The sequence below is a fragment of the Petromyzon marinus genome, chromosome 35 (assembly GCF_048934315.1).
Source record: "Petromyzon marinus isolate PM22_M1 ecotype Great Lakes invasive population chromosome 35, UKy_Petmar_22M1.pri1.0, whole genome shotgun sequence".
Taxonomy (NCBI): Eukaryota; Metazoa; Chordata; class Hyperoartia; order Petromyzontiformes; family Petromyzontidae; genus Petromyzon; species Petromyzon marinus.
The window spans coordinates 4,326,271-4,343,061 of record NC_133701.1 but is presented as its reverse complement, the minus strand read 5'-3'; the positions used below and the strand labels follow the sequence as shown (position 1 = coordinate 4,343,061).

Genomic DNA, 16,791 nt, shown 5'->3' with positions numbered 1-16,791 from the left:
ACGAGTCGGGATACTGCTGGATGCTTGTAGATGCTAACCAAGTGCCTCAGTCTCTGTTTCAGCCTATGTACGCATCTCACGTGTTATCGCGGACTGTGCTTTACTCCTATGGTAGTTATGATAACGCGATTTTTAGATTGCGCGGTGTTCTTCAAGAATGCAACTAACCGCGTTATAGGAGAACACACTGTGCTGAGTCAACCCATAGGAGGTCAAAAACGAAACTCAACTTTATTTTTTATTTTACCAGATAAGGCCCCACTGAGCTATACAGCTATTTTTCAGAAGCGACCTGGCCACAAATCATAGCTCAACGAAGCGGCTGATCGTGTATAAATGTATAGCAGCCAAATAGTATCAACGCATGTTGCTGATTGTAAGTGTGAAGGGAAAAACCGGAGGACCCGAAGAAAAATCCACGTGACCACGGGGAGAGACACGCAAATTCAAAATATACAGCTGGCGTCACGGTCGGGATCGAACCCACGACCTCCTGTACACCAGGCGAGGTTAGTTAACATCTCCTAGCCACCGTGATGATGAGAGAGAGACACACAGACTCCAAATATACAGCAGGCGTCACGGTCGGGATCGAACCCACGACCTCCTGTACACCAGGCGAGGTAGTTAACATCTAGCCACCGTGATGATGAGAGAGAGACACGCAAACTCAAAATATACAGCAGCAGGCGTCAGGGTCGCGATCGAACCCACGACCTCCTGTACACCGGGCGAGGTAGTTAACATCTAGCCACCGTGGCGCCCAAAACAATTTTCTGATACCACCTGATGGCGACGTTGGCTGTAGGTTGGAAATTTAAGTCGGGTAGCTGCTTACGTAGTGCAGTGCGCGAACCGTTTAGATCGCGACCGCTGCCCACTTCTAGCAGAAAAGACCCCGCATGTAGCTTTCAACAGACTGTTGGAGCAAATGCTGCCAATAAGCAACGTATTAAGACCGGCACATGCTGGGGTGGTGTGGCCAGCATCACAATTGGCCACCTTTGTCTACCCAGTGCTGAAGCCGACACCTCAACAGGTACTCACTTTAAGGTTGACCTGAGATAGGTCAGGACCAGTAGTAGCACAGTATACTGACCACCGTGCCACTGCTCTTTACTACACACACATAGAAGCACAAAAGTGCAAAGATCTCCCAATATAGCCTTAAAAGATTGTTGGGACAAGAGCTTTTGGCGAACACCTATGAAAGGCTAGAAAGGCACACAAGGGAGTAGAGGGCCAGCTACCAAACCATTGGTCTCCCGTGTTGCAAGTCTGAGTGGACCTAGGGGAGGGCGGCCCAGGACCGCTTCAAATAATCATCGCTGGCATTGGCCATAAACTCAGGTCGCCGGCTTTGTAGCGCCATGCGTAAACCGCGACACAGCTACTCCCCCCGTATAAGCAAGCATACACGCACGCGAATAAATACAGCTGTGTGAAATTTTAAAGTTCATGCAAATATTTCCCCGCAATAGCTTACGCTTTCATGCAGAAGGCACCAAGCTCACGCACGCGCAAGGACACATGCAGTCACATGCCATACGCTCTCTATGTCCTCTCTGTAGCTCACTTTCATGTAATGCCCTCTAAATTGGCCTCCAGCATCACATAAAGCAGGATCAGACCTGCCCATCACGCTGCTATTCAACTGTGCTAATGGCCGGAGTATAGTCACCATTTACAAAAGCACTGCCCTGTATTTGATCATAACCCACCAAATTACGAATCAGATTCATACTTATTTGTTGATCCATGAACTAATGACCTAATTAAGCCCCGCAATTGGCACTTACTTGACATTACACCCAATTGTTGGGCCGCGAACGTGGAATAATCGCATGTAATTATCCATCGCGAATGACAGCACCGAGCTCAAACACACAACTGATTTCCCGAGCATTAATTCCGCTTGTCCTATTATTTGTGATTTGCTGCCGTGCAGCGGCACCGCTGTGTGAAGAGGGGCGATCCTTCCCCCCTTTTTTCACACGAGCGAATGCTTTTTTTTTTGCGTCCCAGTCTCATCGCATTGCTTATACTCGCGAGCGGCTGCGATAATTCTTCCAGCAGCCTCGCCGTCCAGAAGCCATAATCTGCCAGGCGCTGACATACAAAGTAACAAAGAGTCTACTTTCACACGGCTCTTTTAGCCCCCCCAGCCTACCCCTCCGGGGAGGAATGGCGTCGCTGGCGTTTGCGCATCACCAGCGACGCCGGTCAAGCGCGCGGCATCGGCGCGCCAGCCATCACGGCACGCGGTGTTCGTCGGGAAGCACCGGGGGGGGGGACTCAGCCCCGGCAATGTGGGAAGGCAGCAAAAGGGAGCGGAGGGATGGAGCGGGCAGCCGAGGCGCAGCAGGTGGATTGGGGGAGAGCGCACGTTGGCTCATCTCCCCAGGTCTCGCCGTCTCACAAGGGAATCCAGGCACTGCCCGGGACAACGAAACGAGGGCACGACAAAGCCAACCAGCGGCCGCATCCGTCTTGGCGCGCCTTCCACGCGCGACTCTACCCGGTGCGCCGCAGCTGCGGTAGGAGAACTGCGCTCACGTCGCGACTACCCGATGACAGATGGCCCTTGCTACTATTTACATATAGACTATGCTGTACACAGTCCATGTCCAATCGTGATATCCTCGGGAGGTCAAAGCAACGGAGGTCTGAATTAAGTGTGGATGCTAATTCAAAGATCGAGGTTATTTTCTTCGTCTCCCAAGCCAGAAGTCCCATCATTGCATGGAGTGGGACGCTCGGATTCCCTGCCTCCATGTGCTCCTCAACCTCTGCGCCTCTTTTCTGCTCACATCTGCTATCCTCACACCTTCCTTCCATATCACCCTGAGTCTCCACTCGACTCCCTTCTGCCCTGCACAGGCATCTCCAATGGCACTTCCAATCACCAAGGACCGAGATTGTTTTGGATTTCTTTTCAATGACTAGGCTGCATCTTAAAAACCTGACACACATGACAATACTTAGAATCGATTTGCAGTTCGATACCTTGAAAGCTAACCAGCGACTGCCGCAGCGTTGCGAGCAGTGAACATAAATTCAGTGGAGAAGAGCAAACCAAGCACTCCTCACATTATCTTAACAGGCTGTTTTGTGACCATCTATTAAGGCCACCATGACAAGGCGGAGATTTGGCCAACACCACACCCGGCCGTATTTGTCTCCCCAGTGCAGATATTTGCACAACACATCAGGGTACAGGACTCGTATGAGGCCGAGTCTACGGAGGGGGAGGTCCAGGACCAATTCAGATACTGGCCAATTATGTTAGCCACCGGCGAGAATTGAACTCGGGTTGCCAGGTTTGCGCCACTCCTCTCAATGTAAAGGCATGCGCATACATCGCATGCACCACGCGTGAGATTCAGTGCCCTTACAAAAACGTGGCTATGTTGTCGACAAGTCACGTAGGAAAGCATAATGCCGCCCTCCATTTTTTATATATATAACGGACTGTAGTTTTAAATTGAGATCGACAAAACAATCAAAAGTCCTGTAAAATATTTCCGGCATAACTGAATTTTAGACCCGGGTCACCGAGGAGTCTCCCGCAATGTTTGTTGATAGCGGAAACTGTACACGCTGAAAGTCATGGGTTTGTTGTTTTTAACTCTAATTCAACACAAACTTTTTATAAATTGTATGGCCGGTGTGAACGCTCATGTAGCCAACTGGGAAAAAAACAACCGCACACACGAAACTAAAAAAAACGTAAGCTCCATAGGTCAATATTGAAGTTGAGACAGCATAGTGGTGGCTGGGAAAACGTCCTTATCAGATTATAAGCTCTATCAACCTATTTGTGGCAGCCTTGGGTTTATACCGTGAATTCACGGGCTATGTTTTTTTCTCTTATCACTTTCGCTCCATGGGCTGCAAACCCAATACAGGAATTAAAGGAACACTGGGGCCTCTCAGCCGTGACAATATTTCGGGCTCGCCTGACCTGTACTGCAGGTCTCTCCACCCAAAATCCGTACTACCACCACCATCACTGACTCGACACTCCAGTCTCCTAATCCCCGCGGACCCGAATGCTGCTACCTGGTTTGACTGTTTATTATCACGGCTATGCTGGAAAGACCTTGCTAGAGCCCGATGGGGATGAGTTGCAGATTTTCCAAAAAAAGTAATTAAGAATTTTGTATTTTTAAGGACAATTAATTACGGTATATTATTATTGTATATTATTGTATATATAGTGAATATATAATCCCGTGTGTCCCAGAGCTGTTCACTTGATACGGTTAATTTTGCTGTGTCTGTTCCACCTGAAGACAGAAGCTTGTGTTGCCTCCGAAACGTCGTGATTTAATTTAGTTGTTTTCATTTATTTTATTTTACCTACGTGACTTTACCGAAAAGACCAAAGAGTATGAATCTTTGCAGTCACGAAAGCTTAAAATCTAGAATATAGTGCATTCTTGAAACATTTACCGTTTCTTTTGCCGAGAAAGTGGCGTGGCCTGATGCCACATTAAAGTACTCTCTGGGGGGTGGGGGAGACAGATTGTAAGGGCAAAGAAGTGATGTCATTTCCTGACATTTTTTGGATATAAAATCAAATGTTTTCGTTCATCCAAAATGTCTCATCGAGGTGCGATCATCAGATATTTTTTTTAGACAAGTCAGGAAAATTGAGAAAACGTGTCCCTTGGAGAGCATGGACTCATCTCGTCACAGATAGCGGGGTCAGAAACCTCCGTAAAAACCTGAGCCACCGTAGATGGCCACCGCTACGGAGAGCCGAGATCCTCGAATCTGTCTCGCCCAGCTCTGGTGATGCGCCGAGGGGACACGAGTCCGCGGTACACAAAAAAATTAAGAAACAAATTGAGGAAACGTACGGGAGACCACTGTTTGCAAACTGGGAGCGCCTTGTTGTGCGCTTCCTCCGGCCGACTCCCCGAGTGACCAGTTGGCCCTGGTAACATCCCCGCGTCCATGCACGTGGGATTACAGGTGGCACCTCTCCCAACTGACCATGCGCACGCCACTATCACGGGGGAAGGTTTGCCCGGCCGCTGCACACAACGCGCTTCCTCGAGACTCGCTCTTGCCACCTCGAAGAGGTACAAACATTCCAGGCCTGTAAAGTGGGAAGAATATCTCACGGTGGCCACCAGGTGAGGACTACACGGATGTGCATTGTCACGAGTGGTGTATTATCATGCAACTAAATAAAAAAAATGGGGCTTTTAATCTCCAGTTAAGGCTTTCAGATTTACCATGACAACTTCCTCAAAACACGTCTCCTGGGAAAACAAGGACAGTTGGCAACCCTTCTCGAAGACTCTTTCTCAGCAGGGCCTGTTGCATTGTTTTTTTTACAATTACAATAATGAGCATCGGGTTTTGTGTAGGAAGAAAACGGTACACCCAGTGAAACCCTATGCAACAGAAGGTGATTGCACTCAGATATTCAAGGGGATGGATTAAAGAATGCATTGATTTTCTGACATATCCTAACCAACCTGCAGCCCAGGCAGTCTCCTATCCAAGTACAATCTACGTTGAAACCTGCTTAGCTTCCAGAATTACGAGAGATGGGCACATTCATTGTGTCTACCTGCTTCTTGGGCAATACGGTAAGTCAGTTTCACACGTAGCAGGCTTTCGTGACCAATATCACTCATAATAAAGGTTTTTGGGTTTAGATCACGTAAGTATAAATGTCTTAACCCTCCACCACCCGACACAGCTAGTAAGGTTTGTCACGTAAACAACGCGCCAAATTAGTTACGACTTCAGCCCGCCGGTGTGTTGGAAAGTAAATCCACAACATTTACAATTTGAATTCGTGTCAAACCTTACTGGCTGTGCCGGGTGGTGGAGGGTTACGACACATTTATACTTAGATTCGATTGGATCCCGAACCTGTGGGGGTTTTCTCTGGGTCCTCCGTTTATTCCCTCCATATTTAGAAACATACGTTGAGAGTATTTCGCTGCTATACATTTCCACATGATATGCCTCTTCATTGAGATAGCATTGTGGCCAGGTCGCTTCAGAAAAAGAGCTATATAGCTCGGTGAGCCTTACCTAGTTAAATAAAAAAAAAAGTCCTTAGTTTCATAGAAATCGTGCGGCTCTACTTTGCAGAGTGAGCCTTACAGCTCACAACAAACAGGTTTACGCAGCCCGGTTGGTGCTAGCTTAACCTGGCAAGGCTCCTGTGGGAACTCAACCCAAGCCCACTTGCACAGTTTGCGAATCAGGCTGGCCAACTTCTCGGCGGTCGTGGGAATACGGCATCACCTGTCGGCAAAGCACAGCGTTTTCCCAGTGGCATCGTTTCCTGGCGATGGCCCAAACAAGCCACGGAAAACGGCTGCTCTCGGGCTCCGCAGAGCACGCGCTGGGGATAGCGGAAATCTCAGGGTCCCCGTGCAAGCCCCAGCGAAAGGCACCCCTTTGGGGGCTCCTGCAAGTCACAGCATTTCATTTCATGTATAATACAATATACACACGTGTGCGTGAAGACCCCCTCCTGCTTCTTTAGCTGTATAGCGCACTGGGGTGGTTGTATGGCCCAGTTGGCGTGCAACTTAGCATCGATTCGTCAATGAAGAAAAAAGATCAACTCTTACAGTTACGATAAGTGAATCGAAAACACCAACGTTAAACGCATGCGCATGGGGCAAATAAAAGTAGAAATGTTTTTTTTTTAAATCAAAATTATCCATTCTTGCCATCAAATCGTTGAGCCCCAAATCGTGGAAATTAATCAATCAGTGGTGGAAAAGGTGGGGCGAATTACCACATCCTGAGTGCCTAACACCACACACTCAGGCACCTTTGGCTCCCCAGTGATAATGCTCCCCTCTTCGTGAAGTTGTCCAGTTCGCAAAAACCAATCGTGTGATGCGCAAGGGGAGACAAGAACACAGCGCAAACTGAACATCAATAGTCTCGAGCGCATTTTAGCCGGCCCCCATTCCCTTGCTACGACCACGGCGGGAGAGACGGGACGAGCCGCCTACACACAAGCAGTCCAACTCTGGGGCACAGACCTGGGTCATTAAACACGTCGTGCTAAAAGGGGCATGTTGGCTATTTCGCCTCACAAAGCATTGTTCTTCACGATGACCGTCAAGGAAGAGACACCGGCAGTTGGGGCAGCAGCAGCAGCAGCAGCAGGGGGGAGGGAGCATTCAGCTACAGAAGAGGAAATATTTCAGACGACTGATGTGCAATGAGTCATGATCGGCAGGGAAGACAAACAGTTTATATATATTCTCTCCCAATATAAAAGCCGATGGTCAAGGTGACCAGGCAGCTCGAGGTCAGAGCGCCGAACTGGCACGGCAGAGATCGTGGGTTCAAATCTGGTGAGCTGCCATTGATTAAACCCAGGTCCCCCAAGTGTTGAGTCTGGACCGCTCGCTTGCCGATGATCTCGCCAAACACGAAATTTGGTTTTGCACTTAAATTTGGCTAAATTTCATCTGTGAGAATTAAAATAATCGGTTTGACAATTGCTTTTGTTCGTAAAACAGTTGAATGGTGCTGCCCCCTAGTGTGGATAAGAGGTCACTGAAGTTCTCAATTCTGTGATATTTACCAAAAATGCCACATTACAGCACATTTTTTTTCTGTGCCGACAGCCCTGCCATTTAAAATAAGCGAGGCAGCAGTGTTCGTTCAGCGTGCCTGACTGATAAGACCCCAGAAGGTTGAAACCAGTCCAGACTTTGCTTATACACGTTCTGTTGGTTAGTAAATGTCTAAAAGCCACTAAGTTGATAAGCAAAATATACATTGTACGTTCACTTGGAGACAATGGATTTTTTGCTTTCATCTTGCTAAACACCATGCCACCAATGAAAGCGAAAGCACGTGCCCAAATGAAGACCCCGAACATAACTGCAAGCTGACACGCCTGACACGCGACTGAGTTAACCGACGGAATGCGGTGATGGATTCGCGACAAACCGTGGCACAGTTCCATTGTCGGTGACGAGCAGGCGACGATTCCCCAATAAAATAAATGGAGACAACACCCGTTCCCGCTTCAACACTACAAGGGAATCAATTGCGTCCATTGATTTCCTACTAATATACAGATGATAATTTAAAGCCATTGTTTACAACTCTCGTCCTGGATAATTAATTAACGTGTTACAAGAAGGGGGGGTGCCAATCGCGATGATGAACACTCCCGGGGCAAGATGTGACCGATAACGGTAACGAGTTAACGAGAGGAAGATGAATCCGCTAATGTGTGGAGGCCATGTGATTGAAGAGCGAGCGAGCGAGCGAACAGGTGCCGTGGAGAGGAGTCCCCTCAAGGGAAGGGACTTAAAATTCACAATTTCGCGATGAAAGCCGAGTGTGCTGGAGGGGGGGGGATGAGAGGCCACCAGGAGTGGTCACAGACAAAGACAAATACCCCCCCCCCCTCTCGCTTAGCCACAACGGACCTGTTGCGACAGGCGCTGTTAAGCAAGCACCTAATAGGGCCAGCACGGTGGATCGCGGGACACTGCCCCCGCCGAGGAGTTAATGAAAGCTCGCAACACCGGGCTCGCAATCCGGAGGGAGGTCGAGGTGGGGCCCGGTCGCCAATTCGTCTCACCGGTGCGGCAGTTTAAAAAATGGGCAACCTTCTTAAATCCCGCACCAACCCAGACCTCCACCACCGCACAAGCTGCCTGGCCGCACGGCAAGCGGTATACGGCAAATAGGGCACCAGTCAATGGGGTGGTTTGCGTGTGGTGGGGTAAAAATGTGGGAGAAACCTCCAACCTCGACAAAAGCTGCCTGGCCAGTGTTGGGCGCAAGGCGAGGCCAATATGCTCGAGAGGAGCTTCTCTGCAAGCTGCCTCGAGTGGAGACTCATCACTTGCCAGCAATGAAGTGCAGTGGCGTAAGGGCGCACTTGCAGGGCTGCGCCTTTGCCTTCGTGAGGCCCCCGACATCACGGCCGGCCGGTTTTTGTCTATTCGATGTAGATTATTTTTTTTACATTGTGCCGTTTAATTCTTTGTTGTAATGAAGGAGAGCGCTGCATTTAATTGAATGAATGCAATATGCGAAAAAGATGTTTAACCGATAAGATCACGATCAATGATAAATGCAGAACGCGGGCGCGTAATTGAATTTTATGCACAATGAGCATGCGTAACAGATTGAGAGGAAATAATCAAAACAGACAATTATGAATAGATTAACACCTGATTGAATATCACCAAAGCAAATAGACTGTCCATATGCTCCACGTTGCAAACAATGTCATAGTAAAATTTATAATATCCTAAACGACAAGGGACACGTACGGACGTGTATGTGAAATTGGTCACATTTAAAGCAAGGCTTAATACGACATTTCTGAACGATGCAGTGGATAGACGATAAACAATACGAGGTGGAGAAGAAGGGCAAATACAAACGAGACGCTGCAATAACAGCGTTTGTAAAAAAAAAAGTGGTGTATTATATTACCATCGTTTAAATTTATTTGACATTTGGAAAGGAGACTAAAAATTTGCGGTTGCGTGTTGCCCCTTCAACAATCGCCCGTGTGTCATCATAGTTATTCCGTAACATTAATCATTCTCTTTTACGGTATATATCTTGGGAGGTAACACAATTCCGTGTTACCCCGTGAGCCTTTTTATTGTTACAATTTCTGATATTTTATTATTCATGACAAATTATTGCATTCTTATTCAAACACACTGTTTAAAACACAAAAAAACATGGAATTCGTTGAATATGGAAGAAAAATCGATTTACGATTTCCTTCCAATCTTTTAAGACATCGAGTTTTCGACATTTTTATAGAATTGGTTACATCTCAGCATCCTGAGATATAGCGGTGGCTTGAGGCAGTGGATTGACCAACGCTGATTTAAACGATGAACACCACGGCGCTGTGGTGAAGACTTAACCCCAACGATGACATTTCAAATCAGCTCGTCATCCCTTAGACGCCGATATAGCATGACGACAGCGGTAGCCGTATGGATGTATTGGCCTCCGTCATGGCAATGTAGAATGCTCGTGAGCAGCTCAAGGTTAAATGACGATGGTGGTAGCCACACTGCGATCGGACCCAACAATCGGACGTTGTTGTTCTTGCGTAGCTTCAACCTGTCCTCTCTTGCGCGTTACGTCGTCGTGTGAATAACTGCAGTCGATTGGGACTCGCGCGCGCTTCTCTGCGTGGCGTTAGTCCCACCCAGAGACTCGTCAAACTCGACGCGTCGCTGCTTTCCCACTGCGCATTGCAATGCAGTGAGCCTGTAAGGTATGTCAAAAGCTCATGCTTTGGACGATGGTAACACCGCATGCTGCACATGTTAAAATGTATTGCAGCGGCAAAACCAAAACACAAAAAAACCCCACTAACTTTCGGCCGTTTGGACAATAAATCAACTATTTACGTTTCGGGTGTCAGGACCTTCATGAAGCACACGCACGGCCTGCACCCGGAACATGTGTGTGTGTGTGTTGACATGTTCGCAACCCTCTGTGACGTGCTTCCGACAGTTGCTTAATTATTTACTGCCTATTTTCATTAACCAGTGTACGAGAGGTCGCCCGTGATGTCCACTTACGTGTCGTGCGGGCACCGAGCACGGTGAATTATGGTCAAATCCCAATGACGTATGTGACGTGGAGGGAGGGCTTTCATCCAGCAGTGGATTCACTGTTGTTATAACGAGCGGGGCCCGTCGCGGTTCAACGAACCGCTGTTAATAAGTCGCGATTCGATTTTATTATATATATTTGAATGCCCGCTAACGTAGCGGCCTCTAGTGGCCGGATGGGTCAAATGAACCAATTATTTAATACCGTCTACAACAATATTTCGCACGCTGTTGTCCATCCACTGCTGGATGAAGGTCTCTCTATCTCGCCCGTGTCGATTTTGGGGATTGTTGGACCATACACCGCGATGATCGCTTCGGGGTGGTGAAGTGGGTGGACACAATCGGTTCAGATATCACTCGCCACTTGGTATTCGCCGTGGCATGGAATTGAACTCTGGTGGCCGGGTTCACAGGGGAGTGCGCTCACCACTTACACCACCAAAACATAAAGGATACCCAAAAAACCGTCTACAATACAATGTGTGTACGTTGAACTTCTTTCGCACCGTACGTAGCCACCCGTGTTCATCGGAGGTGCGGGAGATAACAAACGATGCGTTGCATCTATCCGAGATTAAAGATCGACAGCGATGAGTTAAATCGTGGCATCTATTGTAAATATAGCATCGGCATATTGACAAACTGAGACACGGTTCAGCTATTTTCACCATCTCTCGTCGGGTTCATTGGGAAACATACGTTTTTATTATTTCGGATTTGGACAACATGCCTGGGTATATTGGCCGACGCAGTACATTTACGATTGCATTTATATCCCAAGATTGCATATATACGTCTGCCTATCTATCTATATATATCTCACGTGCAGCAACGTGACGTTGTGTGAAAGCTGGAGAGCAATTAAGTAAAAAAAAGCACGCTTGGAATGCAGTGTTGCTTACCCGAAGCACGCCGGTTGTATTCTGAAGAAATTTCCGTGCAATGTAAAATACATTGCTAAGATACTATTCGTCCACCCACACAAAGAAAGCGGACACGCACAGCCACGCATACCAACAGGGAGACCACACACACACACAGATTGTGATACGCGCGTCTATGGAGTGTGTTCGATCACCACGCACCGCCATCCATCCAGTAAACACACGGCTCCAGTATAATGTATGTTCTATAGTTTGTATAAGCAATTATTTATGCGTATACGTAAACGTATATGTGTTTTACTCCGTGCATACGCTTCGTATTAGGTATCAAGTGTGCCTGTTTATATCTACTATGTTACATGGTATATATGTTTAGGCTATATTTACGTTGAACAGGCTCGGTATACATACGTTACAGAGACGATGTACACATTGCAATCGGCTATGTATACGCTGTGTACATGGTGTGTACGTACACTTTGTCAGTAGTGGGAAACACAACCCAATCACGCCTGGAACCTTCGCCCACACCTCCGATCAGCGCGCGGTTGGCTACGGACGGTGCGAAATAAGTTCAACGCATACGCACACAAAACAAAACGACCCTCTCCGAAGTGTGTGAACACGCCCGCGTTGAACGCGGTGGCCACGGGGACGCAATTGCTGATGAGAGGCACGGCGACGGGAGACAGCGCGTACAGGCACATCGCGCGTGCGGCAAACCCCCAGCGCAATCACATTGGGCCCCTGCAGGAGCAGGTTGAGACTAGGGGAGGGAGAGGGCAAGGCAGCGTTAGAGGTCACTTCTCGTGAAGGAACGACCCGCGTCAATTCCAACCAGCAAACCGCCTGAACCGCGTCGGCTCAGATCTCATCACCACAAAAAACAGAGAAGGCCACCGCAGCGAATTTATTTTTGTTGTTGAACAGCGTTCGCGAAACGCACCGGGAACAAGCAAGACCCCGGGCGGTCGGGTACTACGAACAGCCGGGATGTCCAGCTCCGAGCGAATGCCAAGAGTTGTGGGACCAACCTCGCCTGGAACCTTCAAATCACACGTGGAAGAGGCACGCTTCATTAATTCCGAGCCGGAGCTTGTGCGGGGCTGAGCTCTGGGAAATAAAATGTCACGAGAAATAAAAATTGCCTTTTCGGGGGGGGGGGGGGGGAGTGGGTGTAACAACTCTGCCCGCGAAAAGTGCAGGCACCGGCAACGCGATTGCTCCCCGTGCAGCTTTGTTCCGCGTGGCCCCGTCACTCCGTGCAGCCTTCGCCTCAAATTTACCGCTTTCATTAGCGGCCTTCAGTCGGGGCGCTCCGCTCGCGTCTCGGCAGCGACTCCACCGCGCTGCGTTACGGCTCGGCGCTGGGGTCGTAAGTCATCCTCGGGACGGGCATTAACCACGAGCCTTGCTCGATGGGTGCGCTCTATCCCAGGCGCTGCACCACCACCACCACAAACAGCCCCACCCACCCCTCCTTGCGGCTACAGGAGGCGACGTTTAAAAGCCCCAACCGAGCCAGCTCGTCAGACCCGATTTTCCGCTCTGAGCCCGGTTCTTGATGCGGAGAGACGCATTATTAAATAAAGGGGTGGCCAAGTTCAGCGTTTAGAAATGGTCGCGTGCACGTGCGCGCGATGGTTATTGGTCCTACTGCTGGCGGTATCTCGCATTCTAAATTCGCATCCAGCCAGTGCACTACCATCACCGATAGACGATAACACAACGCGCGCACGTGCGTGCGTGTGCTGTAGTGCGCGCAGTGCTTCGTTTAAGCCGGGACAGTCCGGGACGCCGTTCCGGGGGAATTATTATGCTCACGCCACATTGCATCTCGCCTCATTGTTGTCCTCCGTAGACTTCTGCGGCGTCGTCCGCACGATCATAGAAATGCAATGTGCAATAATATTGCTTTGTTACGGTTACGCGTAACCTTGTACCCTGAGTGGCAGTGCCTTACGCCGACAATCCCGACCACAAGACCGTCTTACGGTGCTCCAGAAAACACCGAGCGGCGCACTGAGCCCCGAGTGCACGCGACAGCACAGCGCGAAGGCGGCGGTGTTGCTGGAGACACGCGGCGAGGACACCGCACGCGCACGAGCCAGAGCCGACTTGCAAAATGCCAAGGGCGCTCACCTGATCCCGCGCGCCTCGCCGGCATCGTCCGCGTCCGGATGTGTTGCTGCTGCTCTTCTTTTGTATTCCGTCGTGGGCTCCTCCTCGAGGCTCTGGGGTTGCTCAGTGAGCTTGTGCTCGGCTCCCGTAGCGACTGGCGAGTAATCCGGTCTGATCCCCGCCGAACTGCTGATCCCTCGCCTCCAGATACCTCCCTCGCCTCGATCACGTCCGGCGCCGTCTTGCGTCGCCAAACTTTCTCTCGATTCACTGGCTCTTCCTCCTCCTCCTCCGCTCGCTTATCCCTGCGACCATCTTCGTATTCATCAGCATCATCATCATCGTCGTCGTAATCATCACAGGTAAAGAGGTGCTCGTCCCATCCGCCCCCCCCCCCCCACCGGGCGCGTTAGCCACGTGATGATGGGAGACGTGCGCGTGTCTGTATGTCGATATCGAACAGTTAAGAGTAGTCAGTAGTCGCAGCAGCACTATTATTCTGCACGTGCAGGGGTGTTGATGTTAAAGCTGAACTCCAGCACAGGTCGGTGCTGCTGCTTCCTCCAGTGCCCCCCCCCCCAACCCACCCCCTCGTTAGTCTCTGCAGGATCCCACCGCCTCCTTCTCTTTGATCCCCGTCTCTGCTGGTGCGCGCTGCTGGCAAGCCTCCACTGTGGATGAGGAACGCGTCCCGGACGGGTCCGCGCCGCAACACAACACACCGCGCCGCTTCGGCGCTCCGCGTTCCTCCCTCCGCGATCCTCGCGTCTCCGTCTGCCCGCACTCTCTCCCTTCGCTCTTCACGGAGCAGCAGCAGCAGCAGCCGCCCTCCAGCGCCGTACAAGGCGCGGCGGGGGCGTTCCGAGGGCCGGCTCGTGGAGCGACGCCTTCGGACCAATGGAACGGGGATCCGAGGCGAGTCGTGACGTCCCCACGTACGCGTGCGTCGAGACAAAGACGGCGGCGAGGAGGATGTGGGAGGCGTTTAATTGCGCGCCCGCTCGTCGGCTGTGCGATGCCTCGTGTACGAACGGGGCTCAACAGTTGTGCCCTGGCTCACCATCGTGCTAATTAGCTGTGTGCTGGCTCATATGCGTCGTGGCTCATCAGCTGTTAAGGTGACTTATGCTCCGGTGAATCAGCATTGCGCTCGGTCAGTATCTCACTCAACAGCTGTGCGCTAACTCACATTTACCGTGACTCATCAGCTGTGCGCTAACTCAGATCGACCGTGAATCATCAGCTGTGAGGTGGCTCGTAGTTGTCGCCTTAGTTCCTCCACGGCTTATCGTGAGCCGGATCTGTCCGGGTCAGAGACACGGAAAATATCTCCGCGCCCGGCACACCACATCCAGTATACCGCTCGCTACGGCTGTGGCTACTCGTCACGTGCCTCCACCTCCCGGTCTACCGGTGACCCGTACAGATAAAGTGAGCCATGGCTCAATTATCTTGCTGGCTCATCCGACTAATCAGCTACATGCTGGCTCATTATCTGACGACTCATCCGTTCCTTGGCCCGCCGCCAGAATCATCATCTGCTCGTTGGTTTATCGCTCGCGCTCTTCTGACTCATCAGCACCCTGTTGGCACATCATCACTCTGTTGGCACATCATCTGTTTGCTTGGCTCATCGTTCCGGTATCATATACTCCCCCGGCTCCTCGTCTGTTCGCAAGTTGTACCGGTCGTTCCCTGATTCATCATCTCGTGCGGAGTGAATATTTTGTTCCCTTGGACCATCGTCTCTGATCGATAGTTCACGTTTCATCGTCCCCCCCCCCCCCCGTCTCATTTACCTCTGCATGGGGCTCATCAGCAGTGGCCGGCTCATCATCTGCATGACTGTATCAGCTGTTGGCTGATCACTACACCGGATGCCCTGGCATATCAATCACGCGTCGTCTCGTTCGCCCGCCAGTGACCACTTCGATGTTGCCGCACGTTCACGGCGAATGTCATCGACAGCCTCGTGATTAGCAGTGCGCGCGCGCAGTCCACTGTGTCGATCCACTGCTCAATGAGGGCCTCCCCACGCCGTGCGGGGTTATTTGTCCGTGCTTCATCACGCTTGAGGGTGGGTATACGGGTTGGTGACGGCAATAAAGAAAGACTTGGGAGCATAGAAGTACGCTACATCTGTGCTTTTGTGTGTTACCCTCCCCTAAGCTGACACCGCTTAGCCCCCCAAAGCCTATAGCACCTGTTACGCATTTTGTCCGACAAGCCCAGAGCGCTATTCAGGTTCAGCCTCGCTTAGCTTCCGAGACTCGACGAGGTTGGCTGAATTGGCCGTAGGCACATCCGAGACTCTGCACGATACACACAGCGGGGGTTGGTGTAGCTGAGTGGTGCTTAGCGCATTGCGCGAGCGAACCCGGCCACCTGAGTTGCAACAACAGCAACAGTGCCTCGTGATGTCCCATGCGGTCAAACCCCCTGCACCCCCCCCCCCCCCACCTTCTTTGCGATTCCGTATTAACCATCGCGGTGAAGTATGGTCAAACAACTCCCCAATGAACCAGCATGGGGGCTTCAGCATGGGGGAGCACGGGGGATGTTCGCGTTCAGCGGCGGCTTGACAACATCGTAGCTGTGAAATTCCGAATACCAAGAGTCTCCAAAGAGAGAGATGGTCCCGTGTAGCCTTGGGGCAAGCGCCGTTCGTGAACACGGATGAAGGATGGCACGGCACACCAGGGTGGTGGTAAGGGATGAAACCTCTCCCGGGCCCTCTTTGTTTCCCCATCGCTGACGTCTCGTCTCAGATACCACTCGCCGCTCACGTGAACCCCCTCGGCGGGGAGTCGAACCCAGCCACTCCGCCTTGGTAGCGATAACCATATAGACGTGTTGTATTATATAGACGTGTTGTATTATATAGACGTGTTGTATTATATAGGCGTGTTGTATTATATAGGCGTGTTGTATTATATAGACGTGTTGCATTATATAGACGTGTTGTATTATATAGACGTGTTGTATTATATATAGGCGTGTTGTATTATATAGGCGTGTTGTATTATATAGGCGTGTTGTATTATATAGACGTGTTGTATTATATATAGACGTGTTGTATTATATATAGACGTGTTGTATTATATATAGACGTGTTGTACTATATAGACGTGTTGGATAAGCGCTATAACGAACGTCAATTCAGGACCAGC

The 16,791-nt window shown here is 50.3% G+C and overlaps 1 protein-coding gene across 12 annotated transcripts in view; it reads right to left on the bottom strand.

Annotated features, from left to right (window-relative positions):
• The window catches only part of LOC116948983 (receptor-type tyrosine-protein phosphatase delta-like), a 614,820-nt gene that overhangs the window by 337,270 nt on the left and 260,759 nt on the right, over positions 1-16,791 (bottom strand). The window contains exon 1 of one of the 12 annotated variants that reach the window (XM_076071862.1): positions 13,643-14,793. The exons of the other annotated variants lie outside the window; for them this stretch is intronic. The gene's annotated coding sequence lies outside the window, so the exon portion shown is untranslated. Of the gene's footprint in view, positions 1-13,642; positions 14,794-16,791 lie in introns of those variants that run through there. 12 annotated transcript variants of the gene reach the window in all.